The sequence below is a fragment of the Miscanthus floridulus genome, chromosome 3 (genome assembly GCF_019320115.1).
Source record: "Miscanthus floridulus cultivar M001 chromosome 3, ASM1932011v1, whole genome shotgun sequence".
Lineage (NCBI taxonomy): Eukaryota > Viridiplantae > Streptophyta > Magnoliopsida > Poales > Poaceae > Miscanthus > Miscanthus floridulus.
Window position 1 is genome coordinate 145,865,739 of NC_089582.1, and position 9,553 is coordinate 145,875,291.

Genomic DNA, 9,553 nt, shown 5'->3' on the forward strand with positions numbered 1-9,553 from the left:
AGTGACTCTCCATACACCCAAATCAACCGCCTCAAGGTGGCAAGCCATTCTAGCTTTATAGTATAGGAAGTTAGTACCATCAAATTATGGAGGCCTAGCGGTATCCATCCCAACCACTCTACAAACGTGTCGGCTCAACGACGGTTAAGCCAAGGGTCCAAAAATGAGCCAACCGACTCTGATACCAAATGAAGGGACCGTGACGCCTAAGAGGGAGGGTGAATTAGGCAACTTAAAAATCTAACTTCTAAAAACTATGGCCTCTTTTTCTATCCCTAGCAAAACCTATGCAATAGATAAACTATCTAGATGTGCAATTATGGTTTTGCTAGTGTGTTGTTATCTCTACCGCAAACGTAGTAAAGTAATCTATGTAAATGCGGAAGCTAAAGAGCAAGGTAGAGATATGCAAACTCCCGTTGACGACTCCAGTATTTTTACCGAGGTATCGAGAAGCACGCAAGCTTCCCTCTAGTCCTCGTTGGAGCCCCTCGCAAGGAATCCCTCGTAAGGGCCAAGCTCCCGGTCGGGTAACTCCGTGGATAGCCTCGGGCCTTCCCCATGCGCAAGTGGGTCTCTGATGTGCCTCTCGGCAAGCCTCTCCCGGAAGCCCCCCGCCGTCTTTACTATCAAGCTTCCGGCCGAAACGCCGCAGGCCTTGTTCCCTCCGGTACACGGTGGCGGCCACACCACAAACACGGTTGGTGTGATCTTGCAAGACTTCAAGCCCCTCTGACGTACAACACTTGTGCTCGCAAGCACAGGGTGGCAAGAGGTATACAAACCTCACTAAACACTAGGCATACACCTAGAGCAAGCGCATAAGCGGTGGTCTAATCAACCTAAGCACTTCGCAAAGCACTTATGCCAATCACCTAATAAAATACTAAGCACTATGCATGTGGAGATCACTAAAATGGTATATCAACACCCTTGGTATGTTTCCTCAGCTCCACTCTACTAAAATGGCCGGTTGGGGGTTGTATTTATAAGCCCCACTGAGAAAGTAGCCGTTGGGATCGAATTCCCACGAAACTGCTACAGACCGGACGCTGAATCGTCCTGACTGGACATGTCCAGTTGTCCCGACCGTTGAGCCGGCAATACTCTGATCGGATGCTGGCCAGCATCCAGTCGCCTACCACCGGACATGTCCGGTCACAGGTTTGCCGCTCTAGAACCTTACTGTAATCAATCGGACGCTGTTGTCCTGCGTCCGGTCAGTTGCCGCCAGCGTCTGGTCCAGTGTCCGGTCGCCTATCTACCGAGCCACTTGCCCAGCATCCGGTCGCAGCGTCCGGTTGCTTGTCCAGCGTACGATCCTGCATCCGGTCACCATAGTGAGCTCATTTCTTCATGATCTTACGTACGGCTTGGTTCCAATCTTCATGCTTAGACTTTGCTTGATCTCTTGGGTCTACTCTTGTGCTCCTAAGGTCTTGCTTGAGGTGTTGATCATCGGATCATCACGTCGCCTTCGTCCAAGTCACGTCTTGCACCCTATTGAACTATAAAACAAACACTTGCAAATTTATTAGTCCAATTTGATTGTGTTGGTCATCAAACACCAAAATCCAAAGTAAATGGGCCAAGGGCCCATTTTCCTTATAGTCGTTAGAGGAGGAAGAAGAAGACACCACCGCCCTCCCTTGGCGATGAGTGGTCGAAATGTGGCGCTCATGCCTAGTGCTCCTCCTCATGGACTGCAAGGTGGATCTCAAACTGGTGTGTGGATCAAGCTCTAGCTGCTCTTGCTCCTCCTCCTCTAAATCTATGTCGGAAAGGCTAGGGAGGTCATCAAACCTCAGCGGTGACTAAACTGGAGAAAGAGGTGGCAGCCCTGCACGCTCTCTAGCCTCTCGGTTGGCTTCACGGTTCTCCAACCGGTCCTGATATGCGGTCCTTGCTGCATAAGTGCATGTGGTTAAGATGGACTTGATCCACTTCCCAAATTTCTCCATCTTCTTTTCCTTACGAGGCCTAGAGCGGGATGACTTAGGCACGTCCTCAATTGATGGATAGCGTCTCACTGCCCTGATAGCACCTACCCTTTGGGTCTTCTCAATTTTTGTAGACAGTGTGAAGGCTATCTTTCTCAAATATGTAGCCAGTGACCCTCTCAATCATAAACATGAGATAGGAGCATATGGTATCCCCTTTCTCCCATCCTCCATGGTGTTCCTCAGCTCACGCCACATGAAGCAAGGGACATTAAACCCGTCACCTCTAGGATCAAATCTAGCAAGCACATTCCTCACATATCCATTAAGATCAGAAGCTGCTCCATCCTTGGGATTGGTAGTATGCCTGATCAAATTATTCAGAATGTAATAATAGCTCTTCAGGCCACTAACCTTCCCATCTACACTCTCCTGTCAATCCACATATAGGCAATATCATAGATCTCAGCTCTAGCCTCATCATGAATATAAGTGAAGCCCCGCTCCTCCTCTTTAAAACCAAGGATCCGGCTGAAAGTCATAAAATCAACTCTATAATGCCATCTCTGAGTCATCCAGTGAATCTCATTAGTGTAGATACTATAGAAGAAAGTGGCATGGAGCTAGGCTAGCACTTCCTCATTCCAATTATATCTGAAGCTCATAATATCAATGGGGCCAAACAACTCACAAGCCTTGATCACCTTATTGAATTCTGGCTTATTCTTTGCCTTTATCTCCTCCCAATCAACATACTACATCTTGACAACTTTGAATTTCTTAGAGTTGAAGTTCACAGATGCATGGAAGTTGGAATGAAACTCATTCCAAATCCTATAGTATATCTCCAAATACTTTGGCTGCTTATAGGGATTGTTTTCATGTGCTTCCTCCACCATCTTCAGCTTTCCCACATAGTTGAGCATGGGATGAGCATGTGTGTCAACAGGACGTCTTATGACTACATCCTTAGAATACTCTCTTATGTAGCTCTTATCAAACTCCTCAAGATGACATGGAGTATCTAGGCAAGCACCTGGAGGAATAGTGTGTCCAACCCTCTCTAGGTTCTCCTCCTCTTGCATCGTCTAATCTCTCCTTGAAAGTGCAATCAAGCCCTAAATGTGGGTTTTGATGATAATGATCACGCAATTAGAGAACTAATGAGATTTATCAAGATGACAAGCAGAGAATTTATATTCGAGGATGCTACACGAATCAAGAGAGTTACATTCCCAAAAAAATCAAGAGAGTTACACGAGGTCATAACTACTTTCTTTAACAGCTAGGAATTCCTGGCCTCTTAGGGCTTCGGGCACTGTTGGCACTGTAGATGATGCAATATTTTTTTTTGTTTTTTATTATTTTTATTTTTCCCTCTTTCCATTTTTCTCTTTTTTCATTTTTTTCTTTGCTTTTCTTTTTCGGTTTCAGTTTTGCCTCATCTACGCGTGCGCAGCAGAGCGCTCATATCTACCTAGTAGAGTATACTCACCACGAGAAAGATAAAACTACAGAAATGCTCTCTGTAGGGTGTCTAGATGCTTACATTACTGTGGGCCACGATGGTTCGAATGGCCCAACTAGAATGTCCACATTCATCTCAATTCTATTAGTTCAGCTGTCGTCTTGAGCAGTTTCTAGAAACATCATTTTCACTCGCCGCACATCCCCTGTGCTGGCGCGGTGTGCTCCACCGTGGCCGCTGAAAGTGAAATCAAGCCCTAATTGTGGGTTTTGGTGATAATGATCACACAATTAGAGAACTAATAAGATTTATCGAGATGACATGCAGAGAATTTATATTCGAGAATGCTACACGAAATGAAGGATCCCCCAATTACAAATATAGATGGCTTCAAACTTAAAGGAGGTTTAAATTCTTTTATATTTTGAATTTGAGTATAGAAAAAGCTATACTATAAAGGGGGACACAATGCTTAAGCTAATATGTGCTACCAAGTGCTCAAACAACCACATGCATCCTAAAATTCAAAGCCAAGACAGTCTACACTTTACTATGACCCTTGCTGTCTTGCATGGTGTGGCATTGTCGCATTTAAAGAGAGGCACTGCTGTACTTGGGTGCAGGCTCCGTCTCGCCTGACCCCAAGATCGTGGGCTCTGTCTCGTCCGACCCCAAGGTTGCGGGCTCCATCTCGCCCGATCCCTTGGGTGCGGGCTCCGTCTCGCCTGACCCCAAGGTCACAGGTTCTGTCTGACCTGACCCTAAGGACGCGGGCTCTATCTTGCCCAAACCCTTGGATGCAGTGACCATTGGGGGCTAGGGGTATATATATACCTTGCCCCTTACTCCCCAATAGTAATCTGCCTCTTCGTCTTCACTTCAACACGCTCAAAACAGAGCAGGATCTCTCTCTCTCCCTCCATTGTTGACCATAAGCCCCTAAGCAAATTCATTGATTTCTCCATCAATCCTTGAGGGAAAAGGGTCCAACTATAAAGGGGCATGCAATGCTTAAGCTAATATGTGCTACCAAGTGCTCAAACAACTACATGCATCCTCAAATTCAAAGCCAAGATAGCCGACACTTTACTACGACCCTTGTTGTCTTGCGTGGTGCGGCATTATCGCATTTAAAGAGAGGCACTATTGCACTTGGGTGCAGGCTCTGTCTTGCCTGACCCCAAGGTTGTGGGCTCCGTCTTGCCTGACCCCAAGGTCACGGGCTCTGTCTCGCCCGATCCCTTGGGTGTGGGCTCCATCTCGTCCGATCCCAAGGTCACGGGTTCCGTCTGACCTGACCCTAAGGACGTGGGCTTCGTCTCACCCGACCTCGAGGTCATGGGCTCTGTCTTGTCTAACCTTGAGGACATGGCTTAGTCTCGCCCAAACCCTTGGGTGCAGTGACCGTTGGGGGCTAGGGGGTATATATATATATACCTTGCCCCTTCCTCCACAATGGTAATCTACCTCTTCTTCCTCACTTCAGCACGCTCAAAATAGAGTAGGAGCTCTCTCTCTACCTCCATTGTTGACCTCAAGCCCCCAAGCAAATCCATTAATTTCTCCATCAATCCTTGAGGGAAAAGGGTCCAAAACTCGATTAGAGAGCAGCTCCATTGATTCTCCAACTATAAAGAGAACTTGGTTCATGTTTTGGCATGCGGTTGTGTTTATTACTCTTGGAGCTTGGCTCCTAGCTAGCTAGAGCATCACCCATGGAGCTTGTCAACTTGTGTAGCAGCCCTAGGAGGTTTATAACCATCTCTTAAAGTTAGTAAACTCACCCCTCATCTTAAGGGTTAAGTCTATTGACTTGAGAATGAGGAAGGGTTGGAAATCCCTAAGCCTTAGTGCTAACCTCAACAGCGTGGAGGTAGGCAAGCCTTGGTGGAGAGCCGAACCATGGAATAAATCTTTGTGTCACTTGTGCTTGATTCATATTACTTGCATAGTTGCATGACATATTGTGGTTGAGGTGATTTCTAGAGTTTCTAGTCGATCTACTTATGTGTGGTGTTCCTACCACTTCTAGCTCTTGATCTGTGATTGTCATACCTACAGTAAGCTAGGAAATTTCTCCGATCTAAGTTTTCATTTATGGATTTTGAACTATGATTCAAAGTTATCTACAGGTGCGGCAGTGCCACTGTTTTGGCTCGGCAGTGCCATGGTCCAGTAGTGCCACCCTCCAGAGCGGCAGCGCCGCTGCATGAATTTGATAAAAGTTTGAGTGTTTTGTTTTGACAGGCCTTTTCACCCCTCTAGGCCAACTAGAGATCCTATACTCCTCCCCCTATCTTTGGCAACATCTCTGCTTGCTGCACTGCTACTGCTCCCTATGGTCCTGCCACAACCACAATGAGGCATTTGCTTGTCCCAAGGCTCTGTCATCATCTTCTTCTTCTCCCTCTGGTCATCATCACCTCTAGAAGCCATCTTGGTTTATGTAGATTGAGGTGGAAAGAGATGAAATGGCTCTGTCCATGAGCTACAATGGCTGCTGGCGATGACGAGGAAGACCAACAGCATGACACGACACTACCGAAGGTGGCAGCGGCATAGGGCATCAGTGCGGCGGCGCTGTGTGCGTGTGGAGGAGAAGAGAAGCGATGGCTAGGAGATAGGAGAGGAGAGGGTTACCTGGGTCTAGGTAAAAAAAGGTAGAAAAGATGGGGCCCCACGGTAACAGCTGATATGGGCCAAATTTCTAGTTGAAATTCAAAGTGCGGCACTGAGGTAGGGTAGGCACGACACAGCCGCACTCCCTAGACCAACAAGATTTAGCTGCTAACTAAATACCTCTCTCTATATATAGGATATGGACACATATCTCAAGCACACTATGATCAGCAACAAATAATCAATACAAACAATAAACATAATGCACTTATTTCTTATAATAAAACATTTGAAGCACAATATTTATACTTTTGCAATTCATTTCTCCTATCCATGCAAGTTCATCAATCAAGGTGTGCTATAGTTCAAATCATGTTACGAGAATCAAGTATATTTAGCTCACTACGCAAAGCACAAAACCTTGACTCATCTAGAGGCTTAGTGAAGATATCGGCTAGTTGCTTTTTGGTGCTCACATGGCGAATTTCGATATCTCCTTTGGCTTCGTGGTCTCTCAAGAAATGATGTCGCATGTCTATGTGCTTAGTTCTTGAGTGACTTACAGAATTATTGGCTAACTTTATGGCACTTTCGTTGTCACACAAGAGTGGTATTTTAGTAAAGTGACATCCAAAATCTTAAAGGGTTTGCCTCATCCAAAGTAGTTGAGCACAACATACACTGGCTGTAACATACTCAGCCTCGGCGATGGAAAGGGCTACACAATTTTGCTTTTTAGAACTCCAAGACATTAGGGATTATCCAAGGAATTGACATGTCCCCGAAGTGCTTTTTTGATCTACTTTGCAACCGACATAATCGGAATCCGAATCCCCAAGTAGATCAAACATAGAGCCCTTAGGATACCACAAGCCAAGGTTAGGACTGTGTATAAAATATCTTAAGATTCTCTTAACTGCCACTAAGTGACACTCTTTCGGGTTAGCTTGAAATCTAGCACACATGTACACACTAAGCATAATATCAGGCCTAGATGCACATAAATAAAGTAGAGACCAATCATAGAGCGATATACCTTAGTATCCACGGCTTTCCCTTCATCATTGAGATCTAGATGTCCATTGGTTGGCATGGGAGTTTTGATAGGCTTGGCATTCACCATGTCAAACTTCTTGAGCATATCATGGGTGTACTTCATTTGGCTAATGAAAGTTCTATCCTTCACTTGCTTGATTTGAAATCTAAAGAATAACTTCAATTCACCCATCATGGACATCTCGAATCTCTTGGTCATGATCCTACTAAATTCCTCACAAAAAGAATGATTAGTACTACCAAATATTATGTCATCGACATATATTTGGCACACAAATATATATTTGCCAACTTTGTGAGTGAAAAGGGTAGGATCAGCTTAGCCTATTTCAAAACCTTGTTCAAGCAAGAATTCCTTAAGGCATTCATACCATGCTCTTGGTGCTTGCTTAAGCACATAGAGCGCCTTTTGGAGTTTATAGATATGGTTGGAAAACTTGTGATCTTCAAAGCCCGGTGGTTGCTCAACATAGATAAGTTCTTGAATAGGGTCGTTGAGAAATGCACTTTTCGCATCCATTTGATATAGCATGAAGTTATGATGAGTGACATAGGCTAGAAGCATTCGAATTGCTTCAAGTCTTACCATCGGTGCATATGTTTCTTCAAAGTCCAAGCCCTCTACTTGAGTAAAAACTTGAGAAACCAACCTTGCCTTGTTTCTTGTCACCACTCCATTCTCATCTTACTTGTTGCGGAAGACCCACTTGGTATTAGGTCATTCCACCAAAGTCCACACTTGATTTCTTTCAAAGTTATTGAGCTCTTCTTGCATGGCCATCACCAAATCTAGGTCTCCAAGTGCTTGTTCTACCTTAAGAGGCTCCAAAGAGGAAATAAACGAGTAATATTATCAAAAGTTTGCTAAATGTGAACGAGTTGTTACCCCTTTTCGAAGACTCCTAAGGATGTTATCAATGGGATGATCCTGTTGTATTGTTTGCCTTAGCCTTAGATGCTCAATGGCCTCTTGTTCATCTTCTAGATCTTCATCATCATCTTGCTCAAATATGGGTTGTAGGTTTTGTTCATGAGATGGAGTCGAATCAGCTGCTGCTAACTATGTAGGTGCGGCACTGCCGCTCTCAAGTGCGGCACTGCCATGCTCTAGAGTTGCAGCAGGTGTTTGCTGCAGTGTAGCATTAGGTATGTTAGCGGAAATTGGTGCAGCAGCAACTTGAAGAACCTCCACTTCAGTGGCTTCATCTTCTTGTAGTCTAATATCACCAATTGTCAATTGCTTGATTGTTTCACATGGTGGATCCTCCTTTCCTACAACACTTGAATCAACTTGCTCTACTTGAGAGCCATTAGATTCATCAAATGTCACATCTATCACAATCTCAACTCTTCCGGAGGTTTTCTTGAAGACATGGTAGGCATGCTCATTTGATCCATAACCAAGAAGAACACCTTCATCAACTTTAGTTGCAAACTTAGAGATTTTGGGTTTCTTATTAAGTATAAAACATTTGCACCCAAACACTCTAAAGTAAGACACCTTAGGCTTGTTACCGGTTAGAAGCTCATATGAAGTTTTCTTCAACTTCTTGTGTAGGTAGAGGAGGTTGATGGCATGGCAAGCGGTGTTGACGGCATCATGCCAAAAGATGTCTAGCGTCTTGTACCCATCTAGCATTGTCATTGATATGTTAATGAGTGTATGGTTCTTCCTCTCTACTATACCATTTTGTTGAGGGGTGTATGGAGTTAAAAACTCATGCTTGATGCCTTCTTCATCAAGAAACTCCTCAACTAGAGTATTCTTGAATTCGGTCTCATTGTAGCTTCTCACTTTCTTGATGGGAAGATTGAACTCCTTTTGAGCTCTTCTAACAAATATCTTCACCTTCTCTTGAACTTGGCACTTGTCATGCAAGAAAAATACCCAAGTGAAACGGGAATAGTCATCAATAATAACAAGCCTATATTTATTACCCCTGATACTTAGGTAGGTGATTGGTCCAAAGAGATCCATATGTATTAGCTCCAATGGTTGCTTGGTGGTCATGATGCTCTTTGGTGGGTGAGGTGCTCCAACTTGCTTTTCGGCTTGATAAGCACTACAAATCCTATATTTCTCAAAGTGAATATTTGTTAGTCCAAGGATGTGTTTATCTTTTAAAAGTTTGGCCAAGTTACTCATCCCAACATGGGCTAGTCGGTGATGCCAAACCCAACCCATGCTAGATTTTGCCACTAAACAAGTCTCAAGCTTATCTTTACTTTTGTTGAAATCAACTAAGTAAAGCTTGTTCTTTAATTGACCCATAAAGACAATAGAGGAATCCTCCCTTCTAAAGACTTCCACACCCTTATCCGTAAAGAGATAATTGTAGCCCATCTCACACAATTGAGAAATGGACAACAAGTTGTAACTTAACGAATCAATATGTAATATATTTGTAATTGAATGCTCAAGGGTTATAGCAACTTTATCGAGACCAATCACATCCCCCTTTGAATTGTC